Below are 15,380 nucleotides of genomic sequence, written 5' to 3' on the forward strand. Positions count from 1 at the left end.
CTTTGTGTGCTGTCGAGTAGGTGTGAGTCTTTACATGTAAACACTGAAAAAGTATAATCCCAGATGTAACATGTGTTACCACTTGATTCTCCTTCCATAAAACATGATAAACACAAAATTAAAACTGATAATTTCACTGGAATATTTCATATTATTCACCACACATATAAACACTTATCAACAAAGACACAGATTTAGTAGTTGATCGGTCGTCAATTTAGAAATATAACTGAGACCGAGAAGTCATTGCTTACTTAAGTATATTAAGTTCGGCGCTTCCCAGTGAGCGAAACGCCTCAGCCGATGTTCTTTCGAAATGAAAATTGTCTCAGGCAAGCCTGCTGCGCTACGCTGTACTCAGAGAACTGGCATAACTTGTGCTGCTGACCACATCCCATCATCTGTACTGTATCCCCAATACACGTGTGTACAGGGATGAAACTCCGTACACACAGTCTGTGCCTGTGTCGAAGGTTGTTTGTGCAAGGTGACCAGCTTGACCACAGCGTCCATGTCGCGAAGGCCATGTGTGGGAACATCATGCACGACCTCTGCTCCATGTCAGGACCCATACATGTGCTGTAGCCGAAGATGCACTTCCGCTGACGATGTTGCATGCCGTTGATGCACGGCGACCACGTTGACCACATGCTCCAGAGAGGACGGACTTCCCTCCAGTAGGTCAAGTCAACCTGTGGCAGGTCTTGGCATCGGACCAACGGGTTGTGGCTGAAAAAAACCCACATGAATGAATACGTCCTTACTTATATGCAGCGCCCGAGATCGGTGGAAATGGGTTCGACCCATTACAACAATTTGTGAACGAAATTCCCTTTCAGCATAGACTGTATTTCAAGTATTTATTAAATGTATCGAGCACATATATATATAAGAAGTAGTTTCCGAAATAATAACACAACACGGATCTCCGGACAGATCAGGTCGTGTCATTCCTGAGTATCTTGGACCCACCTAACACCCCTGGGGACATAGCTAATACCTTCAAGCCCAACGAACCTTGGAGTACCCAGTGTCAGACAACGGACTACAGGAGGGCCAGCCATTGGTTCGTTAAGAAGTCAACAACCAATCAGCTTTGGATCCAACTTACATGAAGTCCGGCACCCTGAAGGCGCTGGGCTGGATTAATGGCATGTATGCGTTGTCACAGATTATCCGGGCCAGTGTGGCTGAGCGGAGAGAGTGGAGCTGACCTGTTGGAAAGCAACATCAATACATTAATAAGTAGATCAGATAAATATTTAAAGTCAAACATTCACAGGAACAGAAACAGATACATTTAATTTAGTGCTTACAGGCGTGTATGTGGTTATATAGCTTCTTAAGACAACTCACTCACAATCTGAACAATTGTGAAATTGTTCATTGTAGTGTTTCACACGTTCCCTAAAAAAATGTAGCATTTGACCATCAATTCTGTCCCAATATTATATGACCAGTAAATAAATAATGAGAATATATAATTTTGTATCTCATTATTTCAGATGACTCCGCCGAACACTCTCACCACAACCAGAAGTAGTTCTGGCCAAAGCCGACCCCTTCTCCACCCCATCTATTCACCACATCTCTTCTCCCCCGTGATAAATGGTCCTTCCCCACAGGCGAGTCATCTTATACAGTGAAGCACACCGAGTCTTTAGGGTCTTTTAATGTTTTCCTTTTGTTGTGACATGCTGCAGGATACACATGAAGGAATGAGCAAAGGTACTTTATCTTAAAGCCTCACCAATAGAGAAGCGGACTGGCTCCAACCCTGTCTCGTACCAAAACCTGTCCCCTTCTTTGAGGAGCTGGAACTGAGTGCCAATGATGCATGCAACAGTTGGTCCGACCGCACCGCCAGGGAGAGGGCGTTCACTGATGGCACCAGGAAACAGGTCAATGTCATCAGGGTGACTGGAACAGGGAACGACAGGCTATCTTCTGCAAGACGGTTTGGTAAAATGCTTCACATGAAAGAGATATTAAGATGATATTATGCAAAACTTTGGATGAGTGAAGTAAGAGTTCAAGATTTTGGTCTTGAAGCTGAAGACTCGTGTTAGATTCTACACATCTGTATTAACTTCCATACACGAGGTTAATACTGACAGCGCTAACATTATTACCGCGGACAGTGGAACAGTGTGTACTTCAACCCAAGTTGTCTGCGTGGTGCTAGAAGGTACATGACAATTCTATGGACCTTTTCGTGAACAAAGACAATTTCCAACATAGTCACAGAAGAGACCGCCTGTATCATATATGCTTCGTTGTAAAGGACTGAAGTCCTAGAAACTCTCAGGCGGCATGCCACCAAACATATTCACTCATCTAAAGACTCTCGAACATTGCTAAAAGCGTAATAAAATCTATATCACTGACGCAGTGTAGTATAGGTTTATATCAAACACGTGAAAACTTACAACAGAATCATCCACGAGAAAGAATGCATATCCACATGCTTATGATATGCAGTTGAAAGTGTAAAACATTCTACATTTGACACATAAATAAATGCTCCATAATGCTTATAGAAATTGCTTGGTCAGTGTATTTACAACCAAAAGCTTCTGCTCAGATGACCAACGGGTAATGATTTACCTGTACAAAGTTCCGAGTATTCGTGCAGAATCTGATGGGTGGTCTATAAGTCCACCACTTCCTATTCCAAAATGGTCAGCTTCAGGCAGCTTGCACCATCTCCTCCAGGCGTTGTATCCTGGTAGACCGTGATCCCGCCCTCTCTGGATGTTCAGGGATGCCAAGTCCAGACTGTCACCATCCTTGTCCAAGAACAAGTTATCCGTCACATCCGGTGTCATGAAACGGTCAAACGTTCTGGAATGATCTCTGGTCATCCCACCAATCAGCCACGGGATGGACTGACCTCTCGTGTCCAGTATGAAAGAAGTGTTTCCGAACAGAGTTTTCAAGGTCGCTTCTCCAGATATTAGAAAGGGTGACGCCAGTTTGGAGAATGTCCCGCGAATGAGAGTGTGTCCCAGACGATAGGCTGCTGTAGCAAAAGCGCTTCTGATGCTGGGGTCAATGTTGTCTTTGTAAACAGCGGTGTACCCCCACTGGCTTGAGTCAAGGTTGAAATATTTTGTGGTGGGGTTGTTGAGCAGGACTGGGAGAAACTCATCATATGTGATCTTCTGAATCATAGCTCCTATGATCTTCCTGGCTTCCTGAAACAACCTCTCATCTCCCCAGTGAGGATTAAGTTGGTTCAGGATTCGGCAGATTCGGTTGTGTTCTCTCATCCAAATTGTATGAAGGCTGGTCAGACCCATGTGTTCATTAACTCGCTCATCGCCTGATGAAATGCATTGTGGTACTATATGAATATGCAATAGCTCTACTAGCTGTGCAGTGATGTGCAGTTAGCCACATGCCACCAGTTACATTGCTTGTGTTAAAATACCTGTATTGCGATTTAATGAAATAATATTTTGGACATTTAAAACTTCATGGTTCCTTGTGTTCCTTCAACAAAGGCAATAATCACAAAATCGTAAATCTTTGAAGTAGGTATGGCAACAGTTTAGACTGTTTATTCAAGCACTGGCCAAACAGCAGTATACACAATCCTTGGCATTGTTCAGTGCTATATCGCAGCTTAGGAAGAGCACGTAAACTCTCAAAATCATCATCATCATCATCATCGTCACCCCTACCTGCCAAGAAGCAAAAGTGGTGTAGTTTTGCAGGAATGCAGTTTTTCATCTTTGACTCTGGCAGGAGCTGCAGATCGTAAACCTTTAACAGTCCTGCAAAGCATGACACGATCCGTGAAGTACATAGTGCTATAGTTTTAACAACTATAACAAACATTTTAACAAATTTTAAACCAACAAGTTTTGTCACACAGACTGGTGTTCATCAAAACAAAATGTCACTTCAAGTTATTACCTTCTTGATAAGAGTTCAGATTTTGATCACTGACAAACACCACAAACTACCATAAATTTTGAAGGAAATGAAAACGTAAATAATGATATAACAGACATAGACTATATAGAACGAATACTCAGTTACACATGATCATGTATCAAAGCACCTATACCTGTACCCTACCAGTTGCCTTGCCCATTCCTTCAAGAGAGGTAATCACCCGACGGCTTCGATGTAAACGGGTGATTTTGAGAGTCTGCAATTGTCCTTCACCTTTGACAGGTGGGAAGTCTAGTGGTTAAACGCCCGAGGATCCCCCACACGGGTACAATACGCGAAACCCATTTATACACGCTATCACTGGAATACTGCTAAAAGCGACTGGTCATTAACTCACTCACTCACCCTTCTGATGCATCCTGAGTTCATCTTGCTGTTTCCTTGTAGAGCCGTACACCTGAGACCCGTCCAGGTACGCGGTGATCTGGTTCAGCTGTTCAACCGGCTCTATCATAGATACAACAGCCAGTAATACAACATGTAACAATAATTACTATAGTCTGGTTAACTCTGCAAGTCCTACATGAAGGACGCCTAGAATGTCCCCAAGTTCAGCTTCCTTTCCAGGTAAACGGAGTTATTTGTTTTTATCAAAAACATTCATATTCAGAGAGTAACCGTTTGTCTATTATTATCGCAAATATAAGGTTGTTGGAACATATTTTATCAATTTTGATTAACAGATTTTAAGGCCGACATACACGATTAAGGCCGACATCCACGATTAAGGCCGACATCCATGATAAAGGCCGACATACACGATTAAGGCCGACATCCATGATTAAGGCCTACATACCTTATTAAGGCCGACATACCTTATTAAGGCCGACATACCTTATTAAGGCCGACATACCTGATTAAGGCCGACATCCATGATTAAGGCCGACATACCTGATTAAGGCCGACATCCATGATTAAGGCCGACATACACGATTAAGGCCGACTTACCTGATTAAGGCCTTCCCTTATTAAGGCCGACATACCTGAGTAAGGCCTTCCCTTATTAAGGCCGACATCCATGATTAAGGCCGACATACCTGATTAAGGCCGACATACACGATTAAGGCCGACATACCTGATTAAGGCCTTCCCTTATTAAGGCCGACATACCTGATTAAGGCCGACATCCATGATTAAGGCCGAAATACCTGATTAAGGCCGACATACATGATAAAGGCCGACATACATGATAAAGGCCGACATACATGATTAAGGCCGACATACCTGATTAAGGCCGACATACACGATTAAGGCCGACATACACGATTAAGGCCGACATACATGATTAAGGCCTTCCCTTATTAAGGCCGACATCCATGATTAAGGCCGACATCCATGATTAAGGCCGAAATACCTGATTAAGGCCGACATACATGATAAAGGCCGACATACATGATTAAGGCCGACATACCTGATTAAGGCCTTCCCTTATTAAGGCCGACATACATGATTAAGGCCGACATCCATGATTAAGGCCGACATCCATGATTAAGGCCGAAATACCTGATTAAGGCCGACATACACGATTAAGGCCGACATACACGATTAAGGCCTTCCCTTATTAAGGCCGACATACACGATTAAGGCCGACATCCATGGGTTGAAGTACATAAACGTGTACCTGAGGTGAATCGAACCCAGGAACTGAAACCACTGGGATACGAAACCGTGTCTGCTTAATCTTGATGCAGATATGGATATTCATGATATACATTTACATACTGGTTTTGAAAGGTAAAACAGCATTTGTTACTCCATGTGACCAAATACGGCATGATAAATCTCACCAAACTGACAGTCGGAGTTGGCAACTTGTATGGAGCGTACGAAGTTTAGGCACGTCCGGTTCCGGAACTTGGGGTCATTAGGCGGAATGGGGATGGGGAAACAGACATCCCTGTAAGAAAAAAAGATTTATTTTTTATTAGCAATGTCAGTACATGGAGTAACTGGTGTTGAATAAACTCCCATGGACACATCAAAACATGTCATAAGTGTTATATACTATTAAAGTATTCTGCGACTTAACAAGTGACAAACACCTTCAGGACATGTAAGAAATAGAAACACGTAATTATTTCTATGCAAAGCGCTCTTGTGGCATATAATAAGGGTTTGGTTTATCATAAAAAAACTGACTGACATACAACTTTGGAATAGAATATACTGAACAACAAAATCCCTATACGATATCAACGTATACAGGATTCTTTTCCCCTAAATTTTATCAAGACTTGAAATTGATATAATCCCTTGAAGGTTCGTAGCATGGTGGGGGGTTGGGGGTTTGTTTTAAAAAATAGAAGACATTAATGTGAACGCTGTCTTTTTCTTTTGATTTTTTTAAACTTGCGTTTCTTTTGCTGTTCAGCATACTACATTTAACTGGCCACAGGACCACAGGGCCACAGGGCCCTACATGCGGTCTTATCTCTTATAACATGATGCCACAGGACCCTACATTCGGTCTTATCTCTTATGACATGATACCACAGGGCCCTACATTCGGTCTTATCTGTTATGACATGATACCACAGGACCCTACATTCGGTCTTATCTGTTATGACATGATACCACAGGACCCTACATTCGGTCTTATCTGTTATGACATGATACCACAGGGCCCTACATTCGGTCTTATCTCTTATGACATGATACCACAGGGCCCTACATTCGGTCTTATCTGTTATGACATGATACCACAGGGCCCTACATTCGGTCTTATCTGTTATGACATGATACCACAGGACCCTACATTCGGTCTTATCTGTTATGACATGATACCACAGGGCCCTACATGCGGTCTTATCTCTTATGACATGATACCACAGGGACCTACATTCGGTCTTATCTGTTATGACATGATACCACAGGGCCCTACATGCGGTCTTATCTCTTATGACATGATACCACAGGGCCCTACATTCGGTCTTATCTCTTATGACATGATACCACAGGGCCCTACATTCGGTCTTATCTGTTATGACATGATACCACAGGGCCCTACATTCGGTCTTATCTGTTATGACATGATACCACAGGGCCCTACATTCGGTCTTATCTCTTATGACATGATACCACAGGGCCCTACATTCGGTCTTATCTGTTATGACATGATACCACAGGGCCCTACATTCGGTCTTATCTGTTATGACATGATGCCACATAGAACTGACGTTTCGGAAATATACATGTCTACGTTTTTCATAACCAAATGGGCACAATGTGTGAAGCCCATTTCTGGTGTTCCCAGTCGTGATATTGCTGGAATATTGGTAAATGCAGGGAAAAATCAAACTCACTCACTCATTTTTATAATCAAACGGGGTCCTGTTTCTTGCATTCAATAGAAAATTAAAATACTTTGAAAATCTAAACAGTTTCAGTTTCAAAGAGTGCAGTTTATGGGCAACCGACATGAAGTCTTCTATGCCCACACCCACTGTCAAGTGTCATGAACTGCACATACATGTTAACTCACTACCTGCATCGACACGTGTGTTTGGGTATCTTCTGTCTTCTTTTATGGTGCATTTGTTATTGTTTTGGTCCCAGGTGCATACATTCATTCAATCAGAGTGACGTGGAAAAGCATGTGTTTTAACAGTGAATCACACTGCCCACATACACAGTGCTTGTTGGCATATGTTCATGTGTTACACTCTTACACACCTATGTGACGCTTCCTCGTGCTGAATGTATCTTACTCTTATCTTGAGATATTTATTAATAGCCGGTTATATCATTATCATACATGTTCGCACCCCGTTGAAATGCCAAGTACGAGCCTGTAACCCTTGTGCGGAAGAACGTGTGGATCAACTGGCCAAATCTGGTTGATGGCATGGCACCGTCCCCATCGACTATTGTTCATAATATCAATCACTGGAATGTCTTAGATTGCTTTATCCAGACTCGAATATTCACGAGATATTGCAGTCAAATCAAAAGAACATACCTGTCTGCGATCTTTTTGACAATTTCTGCAGGGGTACCCGTTGGGAGGTCATCTATACAGCATCTTACAATTGAACCATTCAGCCCTGCAATGACGGGGTAAGAAGGACATATCAATGGTTGGCAGTGTCGGCTGGTTCATGTTCCGTCTCCAGTACCGGGATGTCCAGTAACGGGAACATTAACTAAAGGTGAGCTGACATACCTGTGTGTTGGTGTACTGGTGATGTCGTGATATATAAACTAACCTTCATGTGTGTATTGGTGTACTGGTGATGTCGTGGTGTATAAACTAACCTTCCTGTGTGTGTTGGTGTACTGGTGATGTATAAACTAACCTTCCTGTGTGTGTTGGTGTACTGGTGATGTCGTGATGTATAAACTAACCTTCATGTGTGTATTGGTGTACTGGTGATGTCGTGGTGTATAAACTAACCTTCCTGTGTGTGTTGGTGTACTGGTGATGTCGTGATATATAAACTAACCTTCATGTGTGTATTGGTGTACTGGTGATGTCGTGGTGTATAAACTAACCTTCATGTGTGTGTTGGTGTACTGGTGATGTATAAACTAACCTTCCTGTGTGTGTTGGTGTACTGGTGATGTCGTGATGTATAAACTAACCTTCATGTGTGTATTGGTGTACTGGTGATGTCGTGGTGTATAAACTAACCTTCCTGTGTGTGTTGGTGTACTGGTGATGTCGTGATGCATAAACTAACCTTCCTGTGTGTATTGGTGTACTGGTGATGTCGTGGTGTATAAACTAACCTACCTGTATGTATTGGTGTACCGGTGATGTCGTGATGTATAAACTAACCAACCTGTATGTATTGGTGTACTGGTGATGTCGTAGTGTATAAACTAACCTACCTGTATGTATTGGTGTACTGGTGATGTCGTAGTGTATAAACTAGCCTACCTGTATGTATTGATGTACTGGTGATGTCGTGGTGTATAAACTAACCTACCTGTATGTATTGGTGTACTGGTGATGTCGTGGTGTATCAACTAACCTACCTGTATGGATTGGTGTACTGGTGATGTCGTGGTGTATAAACTAACCTACCTGTATGTATTGGTGTACTGGTGATGTCGTGGTGTATCAACTAACCTACCTGTATGTATTGGTGTACTGGTGATGTCGTGATGTATAAACTAACCTACCTGAATGTATTGGTGTACTGGTGATGTCGTGGTGTATAAACTAACCTACCTGTATGTATTGGTGTACTGGTGATGTCGTGGTGTATCAACTGTGCCACCTGCGTCTTCCTGTACAAGTGATATCATGGTGTATATACTGTCCTACCTGTGTTTTCCTGTACAGGTGATATCATGGTGTATAAACTGTCCTACCTGTGTCTTCCTGTACAAGTGACGTCGTGGTGTATAAACTGCCCTACCTGCGTCTTCCTGTACAGGTGATATCATGATGTCTAAACTGACCTGTATCGGTGTACCGTTGATGTCGTGATGAACCTACCTGTTTGTGTTGATGTACTAGTGATGTCGTGATATACCTACCTGTGTGTATCGGTGTACTAGTGATGTCGTGGTCAACAAACTGGCCCCACTGCATCACGATGTGACTCATTGACGGGGCGTTGGGGACATTCTCGTCACTGGCGTGTAGGGTGTGACTGACCACACGAGGGTTCGGGAGGGGGGAACCATCTCGTCCATGGCTCCGTGGCTTGGACACACCTGATCATACAATTATAGCCTTAAAGAAATGACAGCATGCAGCTTGTGTTATTCATTCAAATACTTCACCGTGTGTTTGTTATATTCAAACATGGTCGTGTACTTTCTTTTGACCGACTGTTAGATAATAGATAAACGATAGACAATACTTTATTGCCATGAAAGTAATTAATTTTGGATCACACAGCTTCAGATAAAAAATGTATCACAACATTGATTTACTAAAAACATAAAAGGAAAATAAACATGTGTTAAAAACTAATTAGATGATTAAGACCATAACAGGACAATCAACATTTTTTCAAACTGCAATACTTTGCGGTACAAAAGACGTTCGTGGTTAGTCTTGGTGATTGACACTGTGTAGCGGCGGCAAGATGGTAAACATTTATACTCTTGATTCAAAATATGTGTTGGGCCATTTATGATTTTATTGAGACGTTGAATGTGCTTTAAGAGAAAGATGATCGAAAGTGACCCCGACGATTTTCTAACTGAAGTTACAATTCTGTTAAGTTTTGATTTGTTTTTGACTAAAAGGGATTTGAATCTGCAATGAGAAGAAAAAGTGCGTGTACTCTGAATAAAAGAGATATAAAACAACATCATAACAGATTGGGAAAGATTAAAAGATCACAGTTTGCACATTCGATGGAGGTGTTGTTGGCATTTACTGTAAAGGACATCAGTGGTGGTATTCCGCGTTAACCTATCACTAAACGTTCCAAGGTACTTGTATTCAGTGACTGTGTGAGTTGCTTCACCATTAATAAACAAAGGTGCACTGTTGGGGAGCTAGTTCTAAAATCAAAACACACTTCTTTTGTCTTTTTGAAATTCTTTACATTATCTGTGTATCGTCGCTCTTATTTTATACAGTTGCTGCAACAATTATAGAAACAAAGCCAAGTTAATAGTGGGTTTCTTCGATGTTAGCATCTGAATCAACACAATGATTAATAAAAGGCGATATTAAACTTCGGTTTCATTTGTGGGTAAATAGATGACTTGGGAGCGAACTCGCAATCCTGGATTAGCGTCTTGCTAGATTCTATTCGCTATGTGTGGAAAGTCGTTAGGAATGCACAATGGCTTTTATAAAGTGACATATGACCTCAAGTGACATATCTTATTGGGAAGTATGAGTAAATTCTACATGTGTTCATATATAATCTTAAGCACGTTCTTTCCTAACACTTATATTCATTATGAATCAGAAGTTTTAATCTGTTATCTTTTTTACGTGTGTTTCCTATTAACCCGAGTGTCAAGTGAATAAAAGAACCCTGACAGCCGAGTTTTATTTAATCTTTAATTCATTTTTAATTTCTTTATATGGGTGTGAGTGCGTGCGCGTGTGTGTGGTGTGTGTTTCTAATAACTCGTCTGTCAAGTAAATAAAATAAAATTGCATATTACCATCATCGTATTGTGGGGGGATGAACCTTCGGAAAGGGGTGAAGGACTTCCCCCATCTGGGATGCTTGAAGTTATTGCAACTCCCGTCAGATGCACGGAAACGAGACTTCGGGTCACACGTTATTATCTCGTCGGTGGGACATTTTCCCACGTCTTGGAAAAAGTCTCTGAAGTCAGAGTCGCTCTCCGAAAAGAAATTCCGCAGTTCCGAAATTACATCAGACCGACTGGAGTTGACAAAAGCAGGGCTGTTAAATCAAATATTCAAACATCTGAATATAAGTATGATATAATAATGTATTTCCTAAGTATCCTTCAAACGTATACTCATGAGATGAAGTAAGGGAACATATAAATGGAATGTATTTAATCCATATCTTATTTCATTGATATTTAATTGTGAAGTCCCGTTCTGCAGCTAAATTTATATTTGAAATTTATGAGAACATCCTATCAGTATAAGCATTTGCACATAGCACAAACATATTTGTAAAATGCATCAAAAAGCCCAGGGGTTTCAAATTCTTAGTGATACCATTTATCTTCAGTAAAAAATAAATCTTTGGTAAACGTATTTGTGCAAGAAGATATGATTTCTAGCTGATCTTTACCAAAACACAAGAGGATTGATACTAACACGGACATGCCAAAACATCGAACTTGGAAAACATCAAGCAGTAAAACCTAGTTATGCGTTAGTGTTTGTAACTGTGATTCCCTCGTCCCGAGTACGTTTACCTTTTGGATACCGCTTTAATGGCGTATATCCTCTGTCTCTCTGTAATGCCCAGTCGCACTGCCTCCGCCTTGGTGTTGATCACCATGGAATGAAGGGCTATAGCAGAAGATCCGCCAAAGAAATCAACGCCTGTAGATAAAACAAAGATGAATATAGACTTGAACTGGTAGTCAGAAAAAGTGCAAGAGTCAAAACTGAACCAAAAAGTTACAAACATTAATAAGATGAAACCAGTTACCGAAACACTGCAACTTTAAGAACTGATTTAATATGTGCAATAGTCGTGTGGAGGATATCACCATTATATAACTATTTTGAGTTTGGTTCATTTGTAACAGCCATTAAATATGGTTGTGGATTTTCTTTTGCCTCAGGTAATATAACCTTCTCACAAGTAATAATTATTGTAAACTACGGTTGCAGGGAAGGGCGCAGAGTAGTTCGTGTAGTTCGTACTTCGTACTTCGTAAAAGGTTTCCTTTGTCGGATATATTTCAGATCAAGTCACGTGACCAATTATTTTTGATATGTTCAGTTTCATGAATGACATAAAACACATAACAATCCACAGCGTAGTCATAAAAACATAGTGATACATTTTCATTTGCAAAAGTCACTTATTAATTGGCATGTATACGAGCACGAGTTGCCACTGAAACATCTGAAATTAGTAACAAGGGATCATGTCTGATTGTTAATCATCAACAATTAATTGATACATGTACAAAGTGTAACAATAACTCGCCTGTTTCAAAAAACGTTTCGTCGTCTAGGCCAAGACGTCTGATGGCATCGTCCAGTTCCTTCTCAAAGGCGAAGATTGGCGACTGCAGGGTAGGGAACGTCTTGTCGAGGTGGGAGTTACTTTGAGGCGCCGAGCTTACGTTGTTTGGGCTGTTTTTCTGATCCAAATCATCAGCATTCTGAGAGCGTGTCATTCCTATGGCACATATAGAAAGTGCAACTCGGACCAAAAGACGAACGACTCCATGGTGTCCCATACCCTTTGTGCAAGGTTCTTTTAGTGGGTTCAAATTTTCTGATTTGAATGCCTTCACGTTCCACGTTCAGATCGCTATCCTCTACTACCAGGTGTCAGCCTCTTTACAATATTTCTGTAAAAGAATTAATTCTCGTTCCAGGCACGGTTTTCACAAACGTAAAATATCAGGAAGCAAAAAACGAGAATGTGCAAAGATTCAGATCTTTGCATCCACTCTTCCTCGTCTGGGGGCAGTCACGCACCTGTGATCAGGCAGGACCGGAATATGTGGCGAAAAAAGACCACGTTACGCTAAACGTCAGTGAATCTAGTTTTACCTCTTTTCGGCAATATTCAAACAGCACCAGGGCGAGGGAAACCAGAACAGAACTTCACGGACTCTACTTATGGATGCAGTCGAGTCTCGGGCCCTCGATGCTGCGGGGAAACCACAGACCTACCCTACAATCCGTATTCCGGTGAAGTCTACCTGTGTGCATACAGATATAATAAAAACGATTAATGCCAGGTGAAAAGGGATTCTGAATTTATCCAAGCAGGATAAATATCATCTAAACCAAAACGTACCGCAGATCGCTAATACGGCTCGGCCAAGCATTACACCTGTCTCTAAACCTCTACAGGTAACCTGTAAGTGTTTAAGCTGGATGGAGGTCCGGGGGATGCTACAGGTGGTCTCCTAACGCCATACCACCTGTCTGAAGAGGCCAGTTAAATCTGTGTCATGTATACGGGATGAAAATTGCCCTGTTTGATGGTAATCTAATTGCCCGTATCGCCCTTGGTGGCGACACTTCCTGGATTTATGTCCTGAATATAACGAAACCAGAAGTGGTGTATCGCCGTTGATGACAATGCATTTGACACATTTATTCCATGACCACTATCATTTATTGACGACCCTTTAGTTTTAAAGTCAGTTTGTTGTGGGATTGTGTAGATGTTTGTTCTTTGACGCCGCAATATTCCAGCTGTATGCCGGAGGTCGGTAAATAATCGAGTCTAGAGGGGGAACTCAGTGCTCAACAGTATAAGAATCGGACTGCACAATTGGAATGCGATGGTTGTATATGTTTTTAGCAATATACCAGTGATACCACGGCGAGGGACACCAGACATGGGCTTCACATTTCCTGTAACCATGAACGGTACATCTTCTGCAATACGATCAAACGCTTTAACCACTAATCTATCCAAGGAATGGGCTTCACACATTGTACCCATCTGCGGAATCGAACCCGAAGCTTTGGCGTGACGGGCGAACGCTTTAACCACTAGGCTACCCCATATACGTATCTTATGGACGGTGTGGGTAAATCAGACTAGGTAATTCCCTGTGGGAAACATATACTGTGATTGGAACTGTGTGTGCTGATCAATATACAACAATACATGTGGAGTAGCGCCTGTTTGCATCTTATATATCACATGAGAAGTTCGTATGTGCATACATGTATTTTAAGTACTGAGACATTTTTAACGTTTTTCCTGCTGTCATCGTGAGCGGCAGAATGTTATAACAATTTATAGTACAAGGTATAGTAGTTGACCGATTAACACTGTACATTTGAGCAGGAGGATTGCACTTCAAGAAAAACGATCTCAAAACAGCCAACGTCAATATCTATTAGTAGAGGTAAAGATAAAACAGATGTAGGGATTGTTATTCGTGACACGTGAATAGTTTTAAACAATAAATTTCATATAAAGAGAGCATATTCCTACACACTTATCAAGTTCGCGACGGCATCCGTATACTTAGTAGTGGTCTCCTGCGTAGTTTTTCCCTCCGCCATCTTCCCGTGTGAAGTTGTGAAGATTAACCAACCTAAGGATTAAATAATCACTCTCAAAAAAGAAAGAAAGAAAATAATTAATATAAACTAAAAAAAAAACACAAAAGAACAGCAGTTGCCTTATTCTCCTTCCCAATATTACAAAACCATCTTGAAAGGAGCCGACCTCACCTGCTTTCACCTATTGGTGGATTTAATGACGGGGTAAGGGCATTAGGGTAATGAAACATAATGGGTTATGTAATAATATCAGTTTTATCAAAATTGTGGAAATGTCTTGTGTTATTTATTTACATATTCCGTCAATACATAAATATGAAAACAGGTGAAATGATTTGAGCAAATAGAAATATTCTGACGTCAGCAAAAATGCCATGTGCATATGCCCTTCGCTGTCGCTTTCACACTGTGCATCCACTTCTTTATCATAGCCGTCGGTGTGTGACCGGTGTTTATTGACATTGGACAACACAGAATGCCGGGTACAATCAACTTGCCTATATCCCACGCTGTTCCAACACATTAAAACCTGGAAACGACCATAAAAACAATCAAATGTACATAAAGTAAATTCCTGCTACATACGTTATCACATATATTACAAATCTACAGATGGCAAGACGACTTAAATATCAATCTTCGTGAATGTGTTTCAATTAAAGAAATAAATTACACAATGGGATCGGAAATGTTACATTTGAAGACGTGTTAAAGAATTGTCCATACATTTCAAACGCTCATGCAACATATGAAACTAAAGCTGAAATAGTTAATGGCGCTGCTCTTGAAATTCGAG

The 15,380-nt window shown here is 41.3% G+C and overlaps 1 pseudogene; it reads right to left on the reverse strand.

The window, feature by feature from the left end:
• Positions 1–296: 296 nt before the first annotated feature.
• LOC137265102 (peroxidase-like) lies at positions 297–12,723 on the reverse strand (annotated as a pseudogene).
• Positions 12,724–15,380: the final 2,657 nt, after the last annotated feature.

The sequence above is a fragment of the Haliotis asinina genome, chromosome 15 (assembly GCF_037392515.1).
Source record: "Haliotis asinina isolate JCU_RB_2024 chromosome 15, JCU_Hal_asi_v2, whole genome shotgun sequence".
In the NCBI taxonomy this organism is placed as follows: Eukaryota; Metazoa; Mollusca; class Gastropoda; order Lepetellida; family Haliotidae; genus Haliotis; species Haliotis asinina.